Below are 24,382 nucleotides of genomic sequence, written 5' to 3'. Positions count from 1 at the left end.
AGACATTTCTCATGCGAGATGTTTGCCCAAGTTATTCCTACAGCATTTGTAAGAGAATTAAGGAAAGAAACCTTAAACCCTGTTTGACTGGATATGAACTAAGAGGACGTTTGTAATTACTGCTCCAACGGGAGGGAGTCATCACAGAGGAAGAGAGGATTACATACACTGACACATACAAATCTGGGAGCTATGCAGTGTGACCACAGCGCTGTACTGTTAGTCACTGGGTAGCGTCATTTCAGTTCCAGTGCCTTGCTCAATAGCCATGAGCTGTTACGTATATGTCTTTTTGAGTCTTTAAATTCTAATGTCCAAAGGATATTTTGCAGATTTGGCTGTGATTGCTGCCAGTCTCAACACAGCGCTGCATGGTCTTTCACTGCAACGCCTCAGCAGAAAAAATGAAAAGCAGAACGCTAATGGCCCAGTTTGCCATAACAGCACTATCGCAGACCAAAATAAGTAAATGGAAAAGAATCTTTAAACCTTGACCTTTAAAAGTATAATGTGTAAAACTTGGCCACCAGCTGAAGGCCGCTGCCAGCAAATGAGAGGCATCATATCACCAGATTAACCAGTAAGTGCTGCCCACTATGCTCTTTTCTGTGTAAGAAATATGTGTAAGAATAATTCTTTTGTGAGTTTATTTTGTTTATTTATTACACTAAAAAAAAGTAAGAGTGCTTGTGAATCATAGCAAACTTGCATACATCATCCTGTTGAATAGTGAGCTATATGCTGTTGGACTATTGCCTCTTGAGGTACAAAACGGTATTACAAGACAAGACGGGTTGCAGCTCACATGTTTCAGTTAATTTTTTCAGCACTTGTACTTAAATTCTGCCCATATCTTACACATCATACGTTTAAAAACAGAGAGCTTAAGATTTCAAGATGCCATCATTCCACATCAACATTGGTATATTTCCTGGCTACCAAGCATATTGTGGTTAGCATGCCAGCTACAGCTCACCAGCTAGCCAGTATCCCTCCATTACCCCGCTGTCAGCACCGTGTATTTCGTGAGGACATGAATGAATATTGCTGTGCCTCTTTCAGGTCTGACTGGGCACTAAAAATATATCTTAACCTTTTAGCCTTTTTAGATGTGTCAAAGTCACAGTGTTTAAACTGAGCTTATAGCTACATATCCAAAGTGCAAATAAAAAATGACAAAATCATGGTGTTTGAATGTGACTTAAGAAAAAAAAAAAAACTGCAGTGGTGTCTGAGTAGCATACTTTTTATGCAATGATACATACCCTGGCTTTCTTAAAAACTATCACATCACTCCAGGAAACCACACACCATGCCATACAAGTTTTCTCTGGCAGGTTTTAGCACAGAAAGATATCTTTAGCCCATGTTGTTGAAACAAAACACAACATGTACTTGAGCAAGTTCCCCTCAAATCATCTAAACTCCATATTCTGGTTTCTCTTGTTGATTTTATCGGAACATTTTTGAGCGCTTGGTGTGAAGTACGGTACAATATTCCAGTACGGAAGAAGGCAAAGTGTAAACACAAATGTGGGTGCCATGGAATGATTCAGAGGCTATTTTCAGTGTATGAATGGAGGAGATAGGAAGTGAGAAACACTAAGAGGAATGTGATTGGTTTCACTGGCACTTCAAAGGAAACATGGAAGACTGGAGCACGATGGAATATGTTGGTAGAAACAAATTATTGTCGTAATTTACTATAAATACAGCACTCTGGGTGTTTTTGGCAGTCTCTCAGGAAACAAACCATTAGGAAATACTATCCCAGCAGACCTTTCTTAGAGCCTTTAGAGTGTTTGTATTAATATTTCCTTAAACGGAAAGGCTGAGGGAAAACTTTCATTTGTTTCAAACAGCGAATGGAGTGGATTCGAATGGAATTTCATAATCTTGAGGATGAATTTTTTTAACCTTTTAAGCCCTCAAGACGGGCTGCACGGTGGCGCAGCAGGTAGTGCACGTGCCTCACAGCAACAAGGTCGCCGGTTCGATTCCCGGGTCGGGCCTTTCTGTGTGAAGTTTGCCGTGCATGCGTGGGTTCTCTCCGGGCACTCCGGCTTCCTCCCACAGACCAAAAACATGCTCATTAGCTTGATTGGTGACTCTAAATTGCCCCTAGGCATATATGTTGTGTATATATGTTGCCCTGCGATTGACTGGCGACCGGTTCAGGGTGTACCCTGCCTCCCACCCGTTGACAGCTGAGATAGGCTCCTGTGACCCCGAAAGGCATAAGCGGCATAGGAAATGGATGGATGGAAGCCCTCGAGTTTAAAAAAGCAAAAAACATACTGAATAGTTGTTCACATAGTAATCTGAGCTGGCTTGTATGCAGAATAGATAGCGCTACAAGCTTGGTAACCACTTGCAGGGCTGAGATGATGAACTACTACAACTGGAGAGTTAGCGGCTATCATGCTAGCCATGCTTGGACTAGTCCATCGCTAGAGCTAGATTGCTAAATGTTGGGCAGGTTGCTGACAGTTTGGCAATAAGTTCAAGAAATTCAAGAAAATTTGCATGAATTTGACTGCTGATTCATTTATTAGTCCCAAACAAACAGCCAGTGACAGCAGCTGTGCAACCGTTAGCTGGGAGCTAACGGACAGGCTGTGTTTGTGTTGAGCTCAGCCTTTGACTGAACTCACAGAGACTCCGGTTCATTATTTTATTTACCTCCCGTCTCTCCTTATATTAGACCTTTTATATGACTAATAAAACCCTGACTTGTATTTGTGTATGTTCACAATTGGAAATCAGATGTTTTAGCAGCAGGTCCCTGTGCTCTTGTGAACTCGGTGCATCTCCTCCATCTCTCTCATATGGCACAGTTTTACCTCCCTCTCATTCTCCACCGAGTTAACCAATCTCTCTGCCTTTAAAGGAAGGAGAGCCTCAGTGGAGATATGCCTTCACTGCTGTCCACGCACCATTACACACATCAGTTTTGTTGGAAACAATCACTGAACCACTGCCACATGTGGGCTAGAATGCATAAAAACGGCAGTGTAATATATTTTCCAGCTTGCAGGATTCATAGAGAGACAAGTATCATATATACATAAAACGATTTTGAATGGTTTTACAGTGGCCTCTTCTCTGCAGGCAACGCCACCACCCAAAGTGATGAACATGGCTTAAAGGAAAGGCTCTTAAACAAAATTTTAATCTTGGGACCCAAAATTGAAATTTAGTGTGTCCCAGGGACCCCTGTTCATAGATCTATATATTAAATACAAATATATTCGACATTAGCAGACAGACCAACAGAAGGAGAAACGACAAAAACACTCAAATTTATACAACTTGAGTTCAAACCTGAAATTACCAGTTATTAACTTACGAGTATGCTGGCTAAATATTCAAGGGAAAAATGCACACTGCTGTCTGAGCATTTAAAGGCCTCTGGAGAAAACGAGCACCTGACTTCACAGCTGAAACGCTGTCATTTGAAGTTTTCTGTTTGCTCTGGAGCAGCTCCCTGGCCTTTGAGAGGGCCCGTTTTTAACCTTCATTACTACAGTTCACACTTACATCAAGGACCTTGTCATAGAGCAAAGAGTTCTCAAAGACCACCGACGAGGATTCTGCTGGAGAGCTGATGCCCTATGATAAAAATAAGTAAACTTTAAATAAATAAAGGAATCAGCTGGGTAATAGAGTTATACTGTCTGTGCTGCACACCTACATTAGACATTACTAATCAGCTGGCAGCTAAACCGCTGAGGAGTGAGCTTGTGATTGTGAAGCATGAATGAAACAGCTGACAGGAATCAACTGAAGTAAGCAGGACTTCAGCGCTCCGTCACACTCTGCAGGTGCTCGCTGTTGTTTCTGAGGCTACATCCACACTGTCACGCTCTTGTTTTAAAATGCAGAACTTTTGCTGTGTCTACGTCGATATGGTGCTAAAACGCTTGTCTGGACGGAGATAGTTTCTGCTTTAAAACCCTCTTTTAGGACATAGAGTGGACATAGCTTATGAGCTCTGAAAAAGTAATATAAAAATGTTTATATTTACATTTTAACATGACTTTGTTTTTGGCTTAAAAGTAACGCTTGGGCCTGAGTATTACTCAAACTGACAACACACCACCGTCAAACACTTAACCAGGTCATGGAGGGACTTTGATGAATAGGCTCACAATTCACACACCGAGACAAACCAGGAAAAAGTCCAACACAAAAGTTCCAGTGCAAGGAGGAGCCACTGTAGCATTTTGAACCTCTGCAAAGCAATGAAAATAAATTACAACAGGATGTCATGTCAAGACCCACCCATAAAGGGTCCACAGCACACTTTGGGTTGGGACCAGTATTGTCAGAAACAATAGAATAAAATTTGGGAGTACCTGTGCACTGTTGACCTGGCCTGTTCTATCGCTGGACCTCGGGGAAATATCACTTTGCCGGCACGAAGCTGAGCTTTGAGCTCTGTGCCTACTGTCTGCTGAGCCTTTCTGTACATGTCTAAACAGATTAGGACTCCAGTAGAAAGCGTTTCAAAGAGTAATAATATTTCAAGTCATCAGAAAATATGCATTTAATTGACGGACTGTTCAACATAATCAGAAAGTATCTGTTGTGAGATCAAGGACAGGCCGAACGTAAAGAGTTCCCTATAGTCCACAAATGTTTGACAGACTTTTGGACGTAAAAATAAGCCACATGAAACTGACAGCAATCAAACTGTTATTGAACTTGATGGATCCATTGGATTATATTACCGACTTCAATTTTCCAAGGGAATTGATTAACATGTAACAGATCGAGCTGAGCTGTCGAGGCCCTTCCAAACACTTTAATGGTTTCACTCTCTGTCATTCACAGTTTTGACCTTGTAGCGATGAAACGTCAAATGATTCCCATCACTACCAGATCCGTTTGGCTTTTATAAAAAAAAAAAAAAAAAAACCCCCGAGTGATTCATTTCTTCTGAACTCTGTGAGGAATAAATTCAGAGGCACACACACACAAGTAAAGCTGCACACATGGATACAGTCTGCACTCCAACAGGTCAATGCTGCTATCGTCATTTGATAATGGAAGTTCCAGCCCCGAGTAAAGGCTTCCATCTGCGGTGACCAGAGACAATATTATGATTAATTAATAACAAGATTGATTGATTGAGCCAAATGTTCCCCACGAGGTCAGCTCTTACATCCAGCAAAGAGATCCCATGGTACCTTTTCCAAGAAAGCACTGCAAAAGATTGGATGACAGATGCAAGTTGAGGAAAATGGCCGTGGCTCAGACAGCTGTCATGAGGCATCACTGAATATTATTTTAAATGTTTTCTAAACAACTGTCACAGACATGCTAAGTAAGTGCATGAGTCCACACGGTGAGGCTCAGCAGAACCCTGGAGCCGTGGCTGCAGACCGGGCCGGAGCTAAATGCTCTCACTTCTTGTATGTGGAGGGTCTTATAATGCTTTTTCAGTGGTGCATTGTTGTGAACTTGATGTGGCATTCTTCTTTTTATTTTTTTACAAAATCTACTGGGAGCTCTTTGTGTTGTGGAAACGTTTTGCCGGATATGTCAGTGAGTGACACTAGGCCCACGTTGCAGGGAGCAGAAACCAACCCAAGCTGGCTGCTTTCCCTGCCTGTCTTGGCAGGATGAAGAATTGGCTGCAGAAAGGAGTGTGTGTGTCAGTGTGTGTGCATAACTGCGTTCACTCTCATCATCATTTCTATATGATGGAAAATCTGGTGAAAATAAACTCATGTGGCACCTTAAATATTTGAGGTTTGAGACTGAACTGCAGGAGTTTTATACACCTGAGAGTAAGCAGGTGAGCAGGATATGACCAGCCAGAGCAACAACCACGGTGCCACGATCAGATAGCGTGACCCTGAACTCACCTCAGCCGGTCATGTGATGCGGCCACAGGACCATGCACAAGGTGATGACAAATATACAGAAAGAAATCTATAACTGAGCTCAAACCAGACCAAAGCTGACACCATATTTTTTCTACATGATGTTTGATGAGATATTCAGCTGTTCGGTTAAACTGCGTGTAAGTCATGGGAAAGGATAGTGGGAGATTTTTTCAAGTCCGTTCTAGTACAAGCCTCACATGTCATCAGTGGTGGAAGAAGTGCAAAAATCTTTTACTTTAGTGAATGTAGCAAAACCACAGCGTAGAAAAACTTTGTTACAAGTAAAAGTCACAGTTTTACTTGAGTAAAACTTGAGTAAAACTGTGGATTTTGTTCCCAAAGTGAGAGTGAGAGTCTTATGTTTCGATAGAGTTTTAAAACATCTTTGAGTTGAAAACAAAGTATATCCATCACCTCTTCACTGCAAAAATGTTTCTTTCAGTAGCTCTGGTGTCCAAGATCTCCCCACGGAAAACATACCAACTGCACACTGGATCAATCCAGAGGAGCGTTTTACCCATTTTGAAGGCCAGACACAACAGGCGAAAACATAAATTTTGAATTTTGAGCCATTTTTTCTTCCATAACACGTCCTCTTTCAGACTAGGGAGAAGAAAACATCCAAAATACACATTTATGTGTTTATTTTAGTTCAGATTTATGTTCTGGAAAGCATGCAAATTAGCACGTTTAATCAGATGCTGTATCATTTGTATATCTAAACACACATTTTTTTAAATTTTGGAATACAAAAAATTATTGTCTTAATCTCAGTAATCAACAGGGAAAGTTTCGCGGTGATAGCCACAAGTTTTACAATGCATATCTTTAAAGGCCGTTTTCTCAAAATGAGGATTTTCTTATACACTCTGGGCCAGAAATCTCCACTTCAGTAACACCAAACATTCCAGTTTTATGCCTATCTCTATTCTGAAGGTTTTCATTGAGCAGTTTGGTCATATATTATTCACAGCCTGATTTATATAACATTTTGTTCCTGGAAACATGGTGAAAATGGAACTTTCTGATCTGTGAAGTGATAAAAAAGAGATGTAAAAACTGTTGAATCTGTCAACAAAATAAAACAATAATTCTGAACCAGGCTTCATCCAATGTGCACATTTCTGTTGTAAAAAATGTATGCAAATGAGCGCATATTTAAGCATAAGCGGTCAGAAAACAATGAAAAGAAAAGAACTGTCTTGTAAGTAATTAGCTTGAGAAGTTTCATGGTGATATCTGTTAGATAAAATGTTGTGTGCATATGAAAAACAGTGAGAAATGCAGTACTGTGTGTCTTCGGTGGCATGGTGGAAACACTGTCGCCTCATAGCTAGAAGGTCCCGGTTCGATTCCCGCTGTAGGCGCTGGTGGCGTGTCCTCCACCATGCCTTCAGTGCCTGCTGCCTGAGGAAAAAGGGCCTTTCTGTGTGGGGTTTGCATGTTCTCCCCGTGTTCACCTGGGGTTTCCTCCATAAAATATACCCCCACTAAAAACATGCAAGAGGATCACCACCTGACCAATGGTGACGAAGAAAGTTCGGTCCCCGGGCGCCGCTGTTGGCTGGCAGCCCACCACTCCTGGTCTGCCGTGGAGGAAGGATGGACCAAGGACGGGTTAAACATGGAGAAAATCATTTCACTGGAAGCATGGCGTGTAGTGTGCAATTAACCTGTGTGATGTGATAATAAAAGTACGTTTGATATCATAGTATAAGCTACATCAAAAAACTGAAATCTGCTGCAGCAGTGAGGACAAAAACATTCCTTGAAGCACCCAAAGAGGCAAAAGTTCAAACTGCACAATACATAATTATTAGATAAGCATGAAAAAGTGCATTCATGCATTTCTGTTCCGTTCCCTGTGACGCACAGCCAGCCTCAGTCAGAGCCCCATCTGACCTGATGTCCTCATGGGATAATTAAGCTGCTCACCATTGTTTTGTATAACAACCTGGTTGAGGTGCAAGCGCTGAAACGTTGAGAATAAAACTGCAAATCAAATCACGAGCGCAGATCACAGCTTTTGAGGCTTTCTTGTAATGTTCTGGTTGTTTGCTAAGTTGGAAATATATTATTTCAGATATCATGAGGTGCAACTACAATAAACACAGGGTCAGTTTTCATAGAGCACCACATCTTGAAAGTGGGTTTTGCTTGGATATAGAAAAGTGACTCTTGGGATCTGAAGGTCTTTCTGTGTGTATATGCTTTCATAGACTTTCTTAAGCCAGCAGCTAAAGTAATCCTTTGATTTTGCATGATCATGGTTTCTGGCTATCTGGCCAGCAGAGCGCTTAAATAAGCGGTATTGTATTTATGTATCGGAGACTTTTTAAGCAAACACTTGATACCCGAATTCCTTTCAGGGCTTCTTTCAAATATACATGGCTTATAGAGGAATTGGCCCAGAATAAGCTTATTTTGAGTAAAGAGAAGTCAAGTCATTACTGACAGCACTGAATATTAAACACAGAGGGTTTCCTGGAGTGCAGAAATGACTCATAATATAGGCTGATGTAGAAATGACCAGTCATACAAGACCTCGTTTCACACGCCGTAAATCAGTTTTACCCAGGCCGACTACAAATATTTCATGAGATGTTTTTCCCCCCTGCAACATAAGACTGATTGTACTAAACACATAAATTACTAATCTAAGGTGGCTTTAAAAGCCATAAGCTCGCTTCAGCGCCAATGGCATCACAGACCAGACTTTTAATGTACTTCAGACACTGGCCAACACACTCAAACGCCATATAAACACAACCTCTTATAATGTGAATTTCTCAGAGCTTACGCTGACGTATTTTTCTGCCTGTCATACTCAGTGTTACCAACTGGTGGTCTCTCTTGTTGTGGTCGGCATTTTCTCACGCAACAAATGAGCGTGTCCTTGTTATAAGATATTCCATAAGCCCAGCAACCGCCGTGCCAGCTATCAGCAGCAGTTATCTTCTGTGGAGGTACAAGTCATCGCTAATGGGTGTTGAAGGCGAAGTGCATTTTTATCCGCGTTGCATTCATATAATACGAAGCACATGCTGCCCTGTGGCCCAAGTCTGGAGGGAAGACGTCTATCCGTTCCCTCCCTGCGTCAGTCTGTCCTTTCCACAGCTTTCCATCCTAGATTTATTAAGCCGTAAACACAGGTCAAGTCGACTTTCAGCACATCAAAGTCTTGCAGTCCTGCTGCCAAGTTGGACTGAGGCGGCCCTTCCTAGGCTACAAAGGCACCAGCTCCTATCCTGAGAGAGGAAGTGGAGCTGAATTTGACTCCATAAATGTAATCACGTCCATTGGCTCTCTCGGCGGGATAGTTTGGCATTGCAGGTGGGTTGTGTTGCTGTGGGATGAGATTTCCATTCGTCAATTTCACCAGAACAGATCTTTTGGGACCTTCCAGACTCCTGTTTCTCATTCAAGAGTGCATTTGGTTGATAGAGGTTTTAAAAACTCTGTGTGTGTTCATACTGTTTTTCTCGGGGAGGCCTGCTGCCAGTGCGTGAACTTATTTGGCTCAGAGTAGCACGAGCACCGTTCAAGCAACCTCTACACTGCTGACTATCTTTGAGCGATGAACCTTGGCTTTAGTTGGCTACCTACCTAACAATCTTCTCTCAATAATAGAAAAAAACGATTCGAGTTGAAATACGCACGCATGTCACTTCAATTTGGTCGATGGCAAATTACTGATATCAAACTCACATTGCCTCAAACAATTTGGTAACTGGTCACAGGATGAAGAAGAGTGGAAAAAACTTTAAAATAGTCATCTGCTCTTCTTTGCCTTTGGCCAAATTTTTCACTGAAATCTGTTCCGTCATGCTGGCACTGTGGTTGTGGGTTGGTAATGTTGGTCAGTCAACTGCTTTGGTCCAGACTGAAATATTCTAGCCAAATTTTGGATGGATTACCTAATTTCATGGCAGTCCATTGGTTTTCAGAGGATGAATCCTTTCCTGTTATTGAGCTCCACCAGCAGGTCTAAGTTCATCATCCAGTGAAATATCTACTCACCAGTTCCCTGGACATTCACCAAATGTAGCATTCATGGTTCTTGATGGGTGCTATTGACTTTGTGGATCCCCTGATTTCTCTTCTAGGACCAATGATTTACCCTCTAAACATCAGTATGTTAGTATTGTCATTGTGAGCATGTTAGCATGCTGTTCCTAGCATTTGCTCAAAGCACTGTGTACGACCACACTGAGCCACCGGCATGGCTGTAGACTCTTCGTCTTGTTGGGATATCCTGCTGATTAATAGACAAGCAAACAGAGCCAATATAACCTTCTTGGCAGAAGAAACAATACAGAGTCTGCTTTCATGTTCTGGATTTGTGCTTTGATGAAACCCAACACCACCGCCTGTGAATTTCCTCTTCAACCACACTGAAGGCCTTTTCTGATGCCTGATTTCTAAACGCTGTGTTCTTATGCTGTTTTATTTTCTTCCCCTTTTATTCCCACGTATTTTGCGAAGCACTTTGTACCGTTGTTTAGATAAGTATTATACAAATACAGTTATTATTACTCATCATATTGACCAGGAAACTGTTGCGATGCTGAAGTCCTGAAGGCTCAGCTTGATTCCCAGTGAGAGCCAAGTCAGAAAGTGTCAGTCAAAGAAGTAAAGAACCACATTCAGGCTTTTTTGTGTTTCCACCATGTATCAACATCACTTTGACTTGGTGGAACACCAAACCTCAGTTCAACAGCTAGTCGGCATGACCTTCACAGCTCCTCTGCTGCGGATTTCTGTGGCCTTAAAAGTATGTCTCTGTGGAGTGAGATCTAGCAAAACAAAACAAGATGAAAATTATTTTAAATCAAGGAAAAATCCGTCCAAGTACGGTATATGTTTGAAACACAAATCCTTTTAAAACAACATGCAGAATATAATCTGGCTCCTTCTTCTTTCATATGACAGGATCCACAGTGTGCGCTCGGTGGAAAATCTCAGTGTGGATTTCTGTTTTTATTGTGTGGAAAGTGTTTGCATGAATGCACACACACAACACACACAGACGTGTGAAGGTGCAGGCAGGTGGATGAAAGTTAGTCCGGAGGTGAATAGTAAGTGTTCCCGAAGATCACGACGTTCCACCAGCAAGTAAAATAGATAAAAAGAGATGATAATCTGGAAATAAAGCACTTCAGAAATCCTCTTTTCATGTTCATGATGTCACATCGGACGCAGAGAATAGCCTGCAGTTCTCATCCTTAATGGATTGAGATAATGGCTGGACAAATTGTTCCCAGGCACTGTCTTCACTCTGCCCCACTGAGTTCAGGGATCCGGGGAGTAAAATAATCCGATTTTTCCTTCCTTTATCTCCCAGACTCCAGAGAAGAAGAGAGGGGGCTTTGACATGCCATGTCTACTTGTCACGACCCCTTTTGTTTACCCTCCGCCCATCTGTGGACCCGGCTTTAGACGCCATCCCTTTTCCAAGGGCTCACTGTCACGGCCTCAAATAAACCTGCTGGAAGTGCCAGCCCTGTTTTCCATTTTCCTGTCGTTCTTTTTTCCTCGTTCTTTCTTCCCCTGTGTTTATCAGACTCTGGCCTCTCCCAAAATGAGGAGTCTCTCATGGTTAAGTGGTAGAGTTCATGCTGAGGTTCGTGGAAATTCACCAGGTCTCTTACAAACTGTTGTGGTGAGAAAAAGCTCGAGTCTGATCACTGGGATGTGAGCCACGCCAGGCTCCCCTGTGTCAGGAATGAGTATACAATGCGCAATAAGCACTTCTGCTGCGTGCTAAGTTGGTCCGGTCATGACATCCTTAAGCTGAGGGCCGTGCCAGCTCTCCTGTTACAAAGACAAATTGTGCATGCGGAATTTCCTGGAGAGGCTCCGAAAACGCTCCCTGAGTCTTACAGCCAGGCTCTCTGCGGGGACTTGCACTTGAGAGATTTAGGGCCATAATTTAGTCCTTGCCCTCATCTCAGCCCTGGGGAAATCCTGTCAAACAGTGCCTAAGCCACCTGATTATCTAAGCGACAGATTTCCATCAGGGATATTTGGACTGCTGTCCGGACAGCTTCGGGGAATGACGGTCGCTGCAGGAATCTCTAACGATAAAACGGAGCCCCACCCTGGCAACCAGGAGTCAAAACAGAGCGAGACAAGTTGAAAAGAATTCTGGTCTCGGCTGCATTCTGTTTTAACTAGCAACAGGTGAATCCTGAGTAATCACTTCATGGTGTGCGCACTGCAGCGCTGTTTGTCGGGCGATGTTCCATCACAGCAGCCTGGAAACGTCTTTGCCTCGCATTGTATTGGGATGCAGGCCTCTGCTAATTCATGGACTCGTAATACACTTATCCTAATCTGCGCTCTGTGGTGTGCTTGTGAAGGCTCGCAGAAGTTAAAAAGCAGGATGTGGGAAGAAAATCACTGAATATGAAGCAAAAAAAGTTGGAGCGCCTCCATTCTCCTCTGCCAGTCAGTGTTGGAGACATGTGAACTCTTCCACCGTTATTCATTCTGATTTGTGTGTTCTCATGACTTGTTTGTTCAGGCTTTTGGAGTCCTTAAACTTACCCTAAATATCCCATGATATGTTATGACTCTAATAAAACAGTGAACCCCAAGAAAGGTGAAGGGAAGTTATGTGAAATATCCTGAGAGGTTGTTTTTTCACTGTCACATGTGGTATTGGAAAACCTCCCCGCTGCCCATTAGTTCCAAAACATATTTATTTAATGCCTCTTATGAAATTGTACAAAAATGTATAATTCAGTAGCAGTAGCTTGTCCCTCCCTCACAGGCACTTTATGGTAATTCACTTTCCCTGTACAGGTTTCTCTCATTAAAAACAAATCAATCTCACACCCCCTGAAATGGCCACCTGATGAAACACCCTGTCCTCCGAACGTGACGTGCAGGACCTCTCGGGTGGAGAGGAGAACAATACTCTGGAATCTGACTGTCTGCAGACAAACCCTGGCAGAGTCTGAGGAGGGTTTTCCAAATGAAATTCAATGACATGCAACATGACGCATCACACATAATGCCTCACTGCTTGAACTGTGATGTATCCCTCCGGTCCCCAAAATGAGCTTACTCATACTGTAGACTCGGTGAGTCAGGGGGGAATCAAAGTAAATGACCCGTGGATAAAGTACATCACGTCATGGCTGCAGCCCCGGCCCACCGATCTCACATTCCAGTGACAGGAATCACTTCTAAGAAGTCCTCAGATATGGCCGAAATGGACGGGAGATTCCCTTCTTCTTTTAACGGCACCTGGGTCCAGTTTTGGCACTACGGATGAGGCCGTGCCTAAAGAGCACACGCGAAGTTTAATGTGTAACCTGATAAACATCTACTGCCTTCAGAGGAGCGCTGAGCTACAGTAACATGTTTGGCACATGAACGTGATTCTGAGCCGCTAACACAAGGCGTGTACTGTTCGCTGAGATTAATGTACATGTTAACTCTGCATCATTCATCCCGACTGGCTCTGGTCCCCTGATCAAACAGCGTAGCTCATATATTTCAGGGTGTGATGGGCTGGCTGCCTCTTTCACGTGGTGGTGTGAGCTGATCCTCCCCCCTCTGATACTGTGGGTGGTCCTTATCTCACTGATACGATGTGACTAAGGCACTTTGTAATTTCAAACCTACTGAGAGATGCTTATGTGTCATAAACTTTTGTTTTAACAACATTCGCATTGAAAGGTTTCTAGCTTTTTTACATTTGAGCCTGTGTAGCTTAAAGAAATCGTTCTGTTGCCAGAGAATTTAGCCTATTTTAAATAATATTTCTCCCATTTTATTTATTTTTTTCTCGCTTTTGAGCGCTGAGTGTTGGAAGTGTGCATGTGAATAGTTTTTGTCACGCTCTCATGCACTTACACATGTTAGAAGTCACTAAATTATAGACATTTTGACATCCCCAGATCATATCAGTGCACTTCAAATGGCATCCGCTTTGCCCCAGACCGTCAGTTCAGAGAGGCAGCATCACACTTAAAAGGTTAAGAACAAAAGAACAGAATGTCAGGCTTTAGTGTCTGCATTTCAGCTTCCAGGAGCTTTCTGTTCTCACTGTTTCTTCCTGACATTTGACACCCATGCTGGGATAAATCCTCTGTTGGACAGAAATATTTCGTCACTGACAGCACACATTGTACTCTATAACACATCATTCTCATTCCTCAGCTGGCAGGAACAACTAGCACTCTTACCACTGCAGTCTCCACCTGCACACTGCAGCCAGAGCGAAGCTAGCTCGACTTGGGAGATTTAATAGCGAGTGGATATTTGCTTATTTTACAAAAAGCTGAAGTAAAACCACCCTGATGAATGAACTGTTGATAGCTTTAAAAGAAACACAAACATGCAACCACTGCTTTCAATATCTGAGAACAAAATGTTCTCCAAATGTCAAGAATTCAGTTCTCTTCGGGTACAAATCAATAGCTGAATGGCTCATGACGTTATTTTTTCAGTCAATCTGAGGAATGTAGGAAATTGAAGAGAGGTAGTTGAGGCATGTTGAGGTAAAATGGGAATGCATTGAATAATGCAACAATAACGTCATGATGATAATGAAAGTTCATCCAATGGGACGTTTCTGCCATCGTTACCTCATCACCTCCATCATGAAAATGTGATGTTTTTTGTCCCTTTTTGCTTCCTGCCTCCTAGAAATTATATTCATTTACTAACAATTTGCAAAATATAATGCAGTTTTTATGGTTATGTTGAGGGAGATCACAGCACTGCGACAGAGACGTGCAAATGCTGAACTCCTTACACCGTCTGAAAAGGTTTGATATTATTCTTTATGTGATCGAGTACAAAAAGTCCAATGCAGATGTCTTCGACCAATAAGGCAGCTCTCCTGGGCGGCGTGGGAGCGTTTTTGGGGAGGCATGGAGGGACTTGTGAGGCGTGAGGTGAAAGAGACAGGTGCATGGCGGTGTCCAAAAATGGGAAGTTCAGTTTTAGTGGTTTGGCCCGATGAATTGGCTCGCTGATCGGCGCAGTCAGCAGTTGGAGCTGCAACACTGGCTGAGACACACGGCTCATGGAGGATATTAAGGTACTTTAAAAGTCTTGGAGCCTGATTGCTGCAATTTGCCTAAAAAAACGTCCTCCTCCTCTGAGTCAGTCAAATGTGAACTCACAGACATTATATACATATTTCAAGGTCCACGATTTAAGAGACTATCGTCAAATGTCCCTGAATGCATTTAAAAATCGCAGAAAAAAAGAGGCTTGTTATCACTCCAGAACTTGTCTGACGATCATCGCGTTAAGTTTTCTTCAGTATCAAAGTGGTGCAGCGATACTTATCTGTACATCCATGTTACAAAGGAACTGCTAATGGCCAATCCGGCATGCTTTTAATGGTCCACTTTGCCAGAATGTAAACAAATAAAAGCTAAAAAATAAGGCTCGAGTTGTAGAAAACACTGATTCCATGGTGACATTACATTTTATGATTACATTGCCAAAATATGTGAACTGTAGTTACACATTTTAGAGCACTTTCACTATCTGAGGGTCAAAGGACACTAAAAGGACACGAGTGGGAGTGGATGTAACTTCTATCCCCTTTGTATCATTCTGAAACAAAGACTTTTAGTTATGAATCTTGGACGCTAAACGTGAAATAACCACGCAGTTATTTTGCTCAAGCTCACCATGGAAACAGGTTGGAGCGGCGGCAGGTCAGGATCGAGTCCTCTTCGGTACTGAGGCCATAACCCCTCCATCTGCTCCAGCCACACACACCCAACGAGCTTTCCATCACCACCGGATCCTGGTGGCTGAAGTCTGGGTCCCGGGATTAGATAGAGGTCTCACTGTCCCAGAGGGACATTTGTCTTTGCAGCCGGTACATATTCTACATAGAAACATACTGATAGACGGACTAAAAGGAATATAAGCTTAGTCACATCTGCACATATGCATGCATGCATGCCTGTGCCGGCACCCCGGCCTGTTGGTATTTACACATGCACGCACTCACACAGGTGAGTGCTGCTCACGGATGTCCTGGTGGCACAGCTGGCTGTGAAAGTGGATTTGAGTCTCTTGGAGCGTGTTTGACATTATCGATCATCCATAACGGATTCAAGATATTTCATCTTGTTCCTTTTCTTCTTTCTCTCTGCTGCTGACAGATTTGGGCCTCGTCCTCACTTTTCATCCGTCCTTACTTTCCTTCCAGCTTCAACTTATATGACCCTCATCATCCTCTGCTTTTTCATTGGCTGCTTTGTATTTTGACACATTGTGCAAAGCGGTGCCACTGGTTTCAACCACTGTATTCATTTCTTTCTGTCTTTCCTCGTTTGCCCCTTGTCTTCTATTCCCTGCCTCCTCCTACCTTTTCTTTTTTTTCTTTTTGGCAGCATCACACAGCAAACCCATCATCTCGGGCAGCTCTCGCCAATCATGACATGCGATTGGAAATGGATATCCAAACAAAGCATAACCTATCATCTTTACATCGTGGCTAATAGGAGTATTGGAGGGGTGTTTCCAATAACACAGGCACAGCTCTGAGTAGCCACACAAGTTCACTGGGAGGTCGGAGAGACCGCATAGGGAAGGGAGGGGAGCAGGAGGGAGAAGCAGAGAGAAAAAGAGTGAGGAAGTTTGAAGAGGGGTGGACAGAAGGACAAACTGAGACCAGAACTGCATCCTGAAAGCTGGGAGATAATACTGTAAGTGCTGGTGAGAGCTTCATAACCGCAACTTAACACCGAGGAAGCAGAGTTCATGTACCTCTGTGTCAGTGACCACACCGCTGTAACCGAGAGCCTCCAGAGCAGCAGCAACACTGCCTGAGAAAAGGACAGCCAAGCAACTGAGCAGGAGCATTCAGTGTTTATCATTAATAACCCCTGACTGCTTATTATAGAAGGAAGTCGACGTAATGAGCTCAGAGTGCAAGCGAGGCTTCTCTCTCATATTAATAAGTTCAGGCTCAAAGGTTGTGTGAGTTTTAACCTAAAGAAAGTCCGTCTTCATCCAATACTCACATGTCTTTGAAAGAGTTATTGGTTGCTGTAATAATTCCCCCTGCCCACGCTGGCCATGAAATAACACACTGTAAGAAATGGATGCAATCCACAGATTTTGCACAAAAATGCGTTCAGTCGTTCAGTCACAGCTAATATGAGGCTTCAGCAGTCCGGGTGAGTCAGATCAAATGTGTATCTGTGTCTTGGCTGTGGTGTGGAGGTTTGCTGCCAGCGTTGTGTTCCTTCTGCTCAGCTCAGCAAGGCTTCACATGGAAACACAAAAAGGGAATTTTTATACTAAAATGACCATAACTTGACTGGAAATGATTGGAAGGCATCCACTTGATTTGACTCACTCAGACTGTTAAAGCCTCATATTAGATTCAGCTGAAATGTAGGATGCATTTTTGTGTTAAATGTAAACTGTGGGTTTAATCAGCTTTCATTTGAGGGTCCTTGCAAAATACGTGGTGTAACTAGCTTGTCAGTTATCACACTCGTTAGCTTGGTTGCTAACAGAACAGCATGTACGTGACAGACATGTATTGGCACTATTAACCGTTTTTGCCTTTTCAATGCTCTGACAGAAGAGGGTTAAATAAAAGTAGGTGGTGCAACACTTAACTGATCCCTTCAGTTCTCCGTTCCCTCACAGATCAGCACTTTTCAATCATTGAATTCATTTGTGCGTCACAGTTCACCAAAGCTGAACTTGCTGGGAAAGCCCCAGTGAGCAAATCCTCTGACCACGGCGATTAAACGGACTCATTTTGCCATGAAAACTTTGCCGTTTTAAATGCTGCTATGACAGGGCCTGTGCTGAACAGTCATGCTGGGAAAGGCTGCATGAGCAGTACGGAGAGGAGGAGTGATTACAGGGTTGTACCCAAATCAGGACGTTCAGTCAGGCTAATGCATCGAACTGAGGGTCTGTGTGTGGTTCTGTAGATAGATTATGAGGAACACATTCGCTCCTCGGCCCAGCTACTGTACAGTCCACCTGCAGAGCAGCTGCACCACACTCAACTCCAACAGCTGCATGAGTCTCACCTTTTACCTGCAAGACTCACGTTTTGATGCCTTTGTTCATCATCAGTCATGTGGAAGCGTCAGATATCTGCACCATCAGCGGAATAAAAACTGCTCGCCGTCTCCATAGTTCATTTTTAAAGTCCTGGCCCACCGTGAGCGAGAGTCAATCACACGGGACAGCAGCAGGGGAGCTTGCCGCATCTGGTCGGAAAGTTTAGCTGACTTTGCTGACATTCGGCACCGGAGCTGAGAGCGTTAGAGCAGCAAACGGAGTCCTGTTGCTCGGTGCTGCGCTGCCCCTCTTCGTCTCCATCGCTGTTGGGTTTGTAGTGAGGAAGCTCTGAGACAGGACAGCTTTTCTAAAAGCTCACAGCCTCTAATGCTGTTACACTGATGCTTAGGGGGCAGCCACAGACTACAGTGACCCAGTGCCTCTTTATGCTGTATAGCTTGCGAGTACTGTGCAACCCGGATTCTGAAGAAGAACGACTGAGCCTTTCCAGGACGCCCCTTTCATACCCAATCATGATACTCTCACCTGTTACCAATCAGCCTGTTTACCTGTGGAACGATCCAATGGTGTTTTCAGAGCGTTCCACATCTTTGAAACTTGTTGCATCAGATTCAGAATAAGCAGATATTTACAAAAATCAATGAAGCTGATGAGCTCAAACATTAAATATATTGACTTTGTGCTGTTTTCAGTTTAGTCTGTGTTTCATATGGCGTCCCAGCTTTTCTTTGGAGCTGTATTAAGATACACTCGACTGAAATATCAGAGCCTGTCCATTAACGACCCTCACAGGTCGTGATTCAAAGGTTTAAATGTTACAAAGTGCACTTACGTTTGTGCATGAGAGAGAAACAGTGACTTTGTGACATGTTTTAACCAAATGCTGATGGTCCTAAGTCACAGGAGGGACGTGGCATATTACATCAGAGACTCTTAAGTTACCTGTGTCTTTTCACTGAAAGACAGATTCTGTCTGTGTGCCGCTGTGATGGAGGGTGCCTGTTTGTTTTTGAGAGTGCGTCGCCCCTATGGCTGTCTTCCTACTCATGCAGGTAGCCCCGAGGGGGAGAGAATGGAGCTCTTTGACAGGGGAGAGGAGGGGGAAGCAGGGGTTACATTGCAACCACCATCTACTCCCTGCGCCTGGGCTCATTCTGTAATGAAATGGCCTGTGTCATGGAGGCCTTATCCAAACAATGGGCCTATTCAACCTGGAGAGGAGTCTCTGTCAGGACTAGGCTGAATACGATACCTCTGATTCAGGGCTGCAGTCCCTCTTTCTTTCTTACTATTTTTTACTCGAGTGTCTACTGTAGCTACTACCATCCTCCCTTCTTTCTCTCCGTTTCACTTTGTCAGCCTACAGAAACAAACGCGTACAAAAGTTGGACAAAGAGCCCGAAACACACGGCGTTCTCATGTGCGTGTTTTTAAAAGATATCCCGTATCATTGTTTACATGTCTAGGTGAACATCATCCGTGTTTCCACTGAAGCCATTTTGGTTTTATCTATTACTGTATTATATTCCGTGTTATTGAGGGTTTTGGGTGTCTCGTTTGTTTTGAGTTCTTCGGGTGCTGAATTGTTTTAGTTGGCTTAAACGTCCCATTCCGAAATATATTATTCAATTTGACTGTTTTGAGTTTTTAAACTTATACCAAAGGACTGCTCTGTGCCGGTGATGAAAAAACAAAGAGCAAAAAACAAGCACATGGCAAAGAATAGAGAGAAAAAAGCAAATGGTACAGATGTATAGAAAACATACATTGTTTGCATCCATGTTTGCTACCTCGCCATCTTCTCCCTTGGCTTTGTTGGTACATTGCTTTCTTGGCATGTTACCAGCAGTACCTGTATGCACCTGGTGTGCACACATGATGCTACTGGTTCTCAAAAAGTCAACAGGTTACCCCTATAATTATGACTTCTCATGAAATTATGACAGACACAGTTATAATCATGAAGATTTTCATTTCAATAAAGGTCTGCTGAGTCACTATTTATTGCTGGATGAGGCAACACAATGGTGGCTGAGCCTATGGCCACCTGAAGTAAATATTGCAATATTTATACGTCTGCAGTATAACTGGGTGTCTACGGCGACATTCCCAATACTGCTAATGCAGCCCGAACATTTCATGTTGCTGCAGCTTCCCATTAAAAGTATTTAACTGGTGAAGTGTGTCTCATTCTAACAGGTGCAACCAAATCAATAACATGGTCTTTGGTATTTTTGATTTTAGGAAATGTTAATAGCATCTGTTACTGCCACCAGCTGCCATTCACCAGTGCTCACTGGAGAGTCTATCCAGCTGTAGTCTGGTGGAGACGTTCAGCAGCCACAGTGCTGTTAAAATTCTGACAAAATGCTGTCTATGACACTATTTTGTCTATGACACTATTTTGCGTAAAACCATAACATTTTGTCACAACCTCAAAGATTCCCATTTATTTTTGAGTTTGGCCGTCGCACTGGGTTTGCTGTTCCTTGTGAGTAACGCTGACGAGTCAGTACCAGTTTACTAAAAGTGGGCGCTTTTTGGGTCTTAAAACTTTTACATATACACGGCACTAAAAACGAGTAAACAAGTAAATCCAAAATGGATTAACTGGTAGTATTTCTACGTTAATGAGAGGCAGGTCAGCTCCTGACAGTCACAGTATCTCACGGCGGCGCTCACAGCGGTTAAAGTCGGGACTTGGCCGACACAATCCCCACGTCAGAGAACATTTGAAGATTGAGTTTCTAACACAAACATGGTCCAAGAAGCTTCGATGAGAAAAACAGAAGCTAAAACAAATGTTCTCTAAATTGAATCAGCTGGAGGCTCTATTTCCTCCATTTCATCCTGTAGACTCCAGTAAAATATATGAATATGTGTGTAAACTAAAATATACATAGGGTAGCCTCTCTCTGATCTCCCCCTGTGTGTGTGTGTGTGTGTGTGTGTGTGTGTGTGTGTGTGTGTGTGTGTGTGTGTGTGTGTGTGTGTGTGAGTGAGTGTGTGTCGACGACAGAGAGAGAGAGATTATGGGTGCCTTTGCCAAGTGGGGTTGCGTTCAAAAAACCCTCAATTACACAGTCAGGCTGCTGGAGACACTCTGGCTATTTGTTTGGAGAGTTTTATCAGCATGTCAGATGGCCATGAAATGGACTCCTAATTAAATGGCCGTGCTTGACTGTTGCCGCACACCACTTTTGTAAACAGTTAAGAATAAACAGACATAAAGTCCTCGAGAGAGACGGGCAGTGGACGCTGTTGGATGGCTTCAGGGTAACTTTTACTCTTTTAATTTTGGGATATTCTTTGTCAGTATAAAGTAGAAATACAGAATCCTTACTGTAAGGTTCCAGCGTGTCTGCAGTATAAAGATCAAGTCACCTAATCATGGTCAACCACAGTGTTTTTTGCTACATTGCACAGAAAAGACTGCCTTGTGTTGCATGAATTAAATGAGCTTGAGGTAAATCGTTAAAACCACTTCCTAATCTCCCAGTCAAGGATACCATTGTATATCTGCTGCAGTTGGTGTAACGCAAAACCTGGATTGCCATGAACATGATAGAGCTGTTTAACAGGGTTAAACACATAGTGCAAAGATACGGCAAGCTGGAACAGCGCAATCTGATCCCAAATTGTACAGAGAAAGGTCAGCTGTGCACCTGTCTTTATGGAGAGGGGTGGTGGTGGTGGTGGTGGTGGGAGGGTGACCGATGCAACTCCATCCTTCCGCCCCTCAAAACCCATCCCTCAACAGATATTATCTCAGATAACAAACTGAGGTAAAGGCCTTGACAAAAAAATAATGGATTGTCTGACAAGTACACAGCACCCTGTCTGTTCCCAAGAGGGCAGCGATAGCTTTAAAATGCATTTACAGTGCGGCCCCATGGGAGCGCGTACAGGAAAATTACACCCCCCTCACTGTCAGAGACAATCAGCCTGTGGAATCTATTCCTGGAAGTGTTTTTCACCACAGCTACAATAACGCACCCTTTACATTCATCTTTTCTCAGAATACTTACTGCTTAAGCTATTAAATAACATTTCCCAACAATCCATGAAGAAACCAAGACAGATGTTTTTGACTATGGAGTCTCACAGTAATCCACCATTAGATAATGCTCCAGCAAACAACAAATGGTCTGGTTGACGACCCAGCCCAGTAAAATGTTTAGTCCAAACTCTGTGATAAGCACAGAGAGCTGTTTTATCATTTCAGATCAGCTGGCTGCGTGCTAATTTTTCACCTTGAGGCACATGCAGGTGATGTGTTGGTCTCAGCAGCCTGACATTTAAACTGACGTCTCAATTGACCAATGAGGATTTACCACGTCGCTGATGTCATCTTATGTTCTGTAAGTTTAGCATTTGTGCCGCCTGCAGGCAATAACTGTAAATTTTACAAAATACTAAAGTAATACTAAAGTGTTTGGTAATAAAATTAAAGAAAGACGCTCTTCCAAAAAGACATAAATCTCTGAGCTGAACCACTCAAATTCCCATATGTGACACTGCATCAGATACGCTAAGCCTCATTACTAATTCCCTTCCAACGAATTGTTTCCATCTCTGATTTACTATGTCGACGCTGCTGCTGGTTTGCATGGGTGGGACGCTCTTCCCTCGTTCTGCACGATGAGAGCATGCGGAATAATTATGATGTGTCATCTCAGAGTCAACTGCTCGATCATCTTGTACCCGGTGACGGTGCATCGCGGGAGGTGAAAGGTAAAAGTTGTCTGCCTTGCAGTGAGACCTGTGCGATGTGAGTCCTGTGCCGACATGAACGTGTAGCTCCGTGTCCTCATCTCTGTTATTGCCCTGCATTCTTGTCGATTTCCGCGCAGGTTTCTGCATTCTTTCAGACTTCAGCTCAGGTCTCTGTATGTCTACCAACCCTTTACAACGCGAATACTTTTGGTTTTGTCTGTAGACAGTTTTGTTTTGGTTACAGCGCACAACTACATTGAGCAAGAACACGTTATGCCAGCAGTTATGGCTCGAGGGAGGAAGACAAATTGACACCAGCCCAAAAGCTCATTAAGCTTGTCATTTCAATTACAGACATAGAATAACAGAGGATGAGAGATCATGTTCATACGAGCCATACACATGACCATTATGTTACACAAGTTATTTAGAATAGCTGTGTTAAATGAGTCTTTTCTCCTTTACGTTGAACAGACTAATGCGCTCAATGGTATAAATAAGTACCTGATTAAAATTATTACTACACTTTACTGCTAGAGGAACATGTATTTTATGCTGAGTTTTCACAGCCAAGCAGCCTTTGTCTTATTTCTCATTATCACGTCAAGAAAATGACTTAAAAACTTAGTTTAACCTTTTAAAGTAGAAGGCAGAAAAGGTGAAATACTATATAACCTCCACACACATGGCTGCCTCTTATATACTCATGAACCCACTCTTATAAACTTTAAGCTAGGAAGCTACTTGCTACGTGCTAACTAGAGGAAGGAATTTTTCAGAGGAATCTTTCAGGTAAAACTCCAGAAGCTAGTCTCTTCTTCTCCCATTTGATTTGAATGCAACAGGCAGCGGCTTATATAAAGAGGTTTTCAGCAGCAGTCCAGATATCACAATCCTGAACATATAGGAATATTCAACCCATATCGAATCTATGCCCAATGCGGTGGTGAGCCTGACATCTCAATGTCTGTGTGTCCCTTGGTGGAGGACTCCAGGTGCACTGAGGTTAAGTTACACTGCAGCTGTCCAGCTGAAAAAACACAGGCTAATACAAATGGCCAGCGAGGGGCTCTTACTTGACTATTGTCTCCTCGCTGACCTTCTGCCAAGCCGGTGCAGTGCATGTAGCGTACCGATGCATACACTGCGCACACTAAAGCATTAGCATGAACATGCACGGGTAGATGTCTCTGTGATGATGCATTTTAACGCTTCACATTTTGATTATGGTTTAATCCTTGTCTTACAGAAGACAATGTTTGCACGTTATAGAGCGCTTATGCAATAACAGAAGACATCACTCATTGTTATACGTCACTGGAAATGTGCTGCATCATGTGCAAACATCAACCGACAGAGCATACTGAGCAGGCTAGATCCCCGCAGGTGTGGATTCATTGTGCTAATCATTAATGTCAATGCAGACATAAATGCAATGAAAAGACATCTATCTAATAATTGTCAAGTTGAGTGTCACAGATTTGTTCTGATGTTTTCCCCCATGAACCCTCTGACCCCTCAACTAGAAACTGCTGATCTGCAGATCAAACTCAATACAGGTTTCATTTGAAAGTCAGTGAGCAGTCCTACTGAGTCATGCATGCATGCGAGCGCACACGCCTCCACCCATGGATGCACATTGACTTAAACAGACACACACGCACAAATTCAAACACGGGAGCTTAGGGGAGATTTGTGATCTTGTAAAAACACATTGAGAGGCCAGTGGCTCAGAC

This window comes from Chaetodon trifascialis, chromosome 12, assembly GCF_039877785.1.
Source record: "Chaetodon trifascialis isolate fChaTrf1 chromosome 12, fChaTrf1.hap1, whole genome shotgun sequence".
NCBI classification, from domain to species: domain Eukaryota; kingdom Metazoa; phylum Chordata; class Actinopteri; order Chaetodontiformes; family Chaetodontidae; genus Chaetodon; species Chaetodon trifascialis.
Note: the sequence above shows the minus strand (reverse complement) of the source record.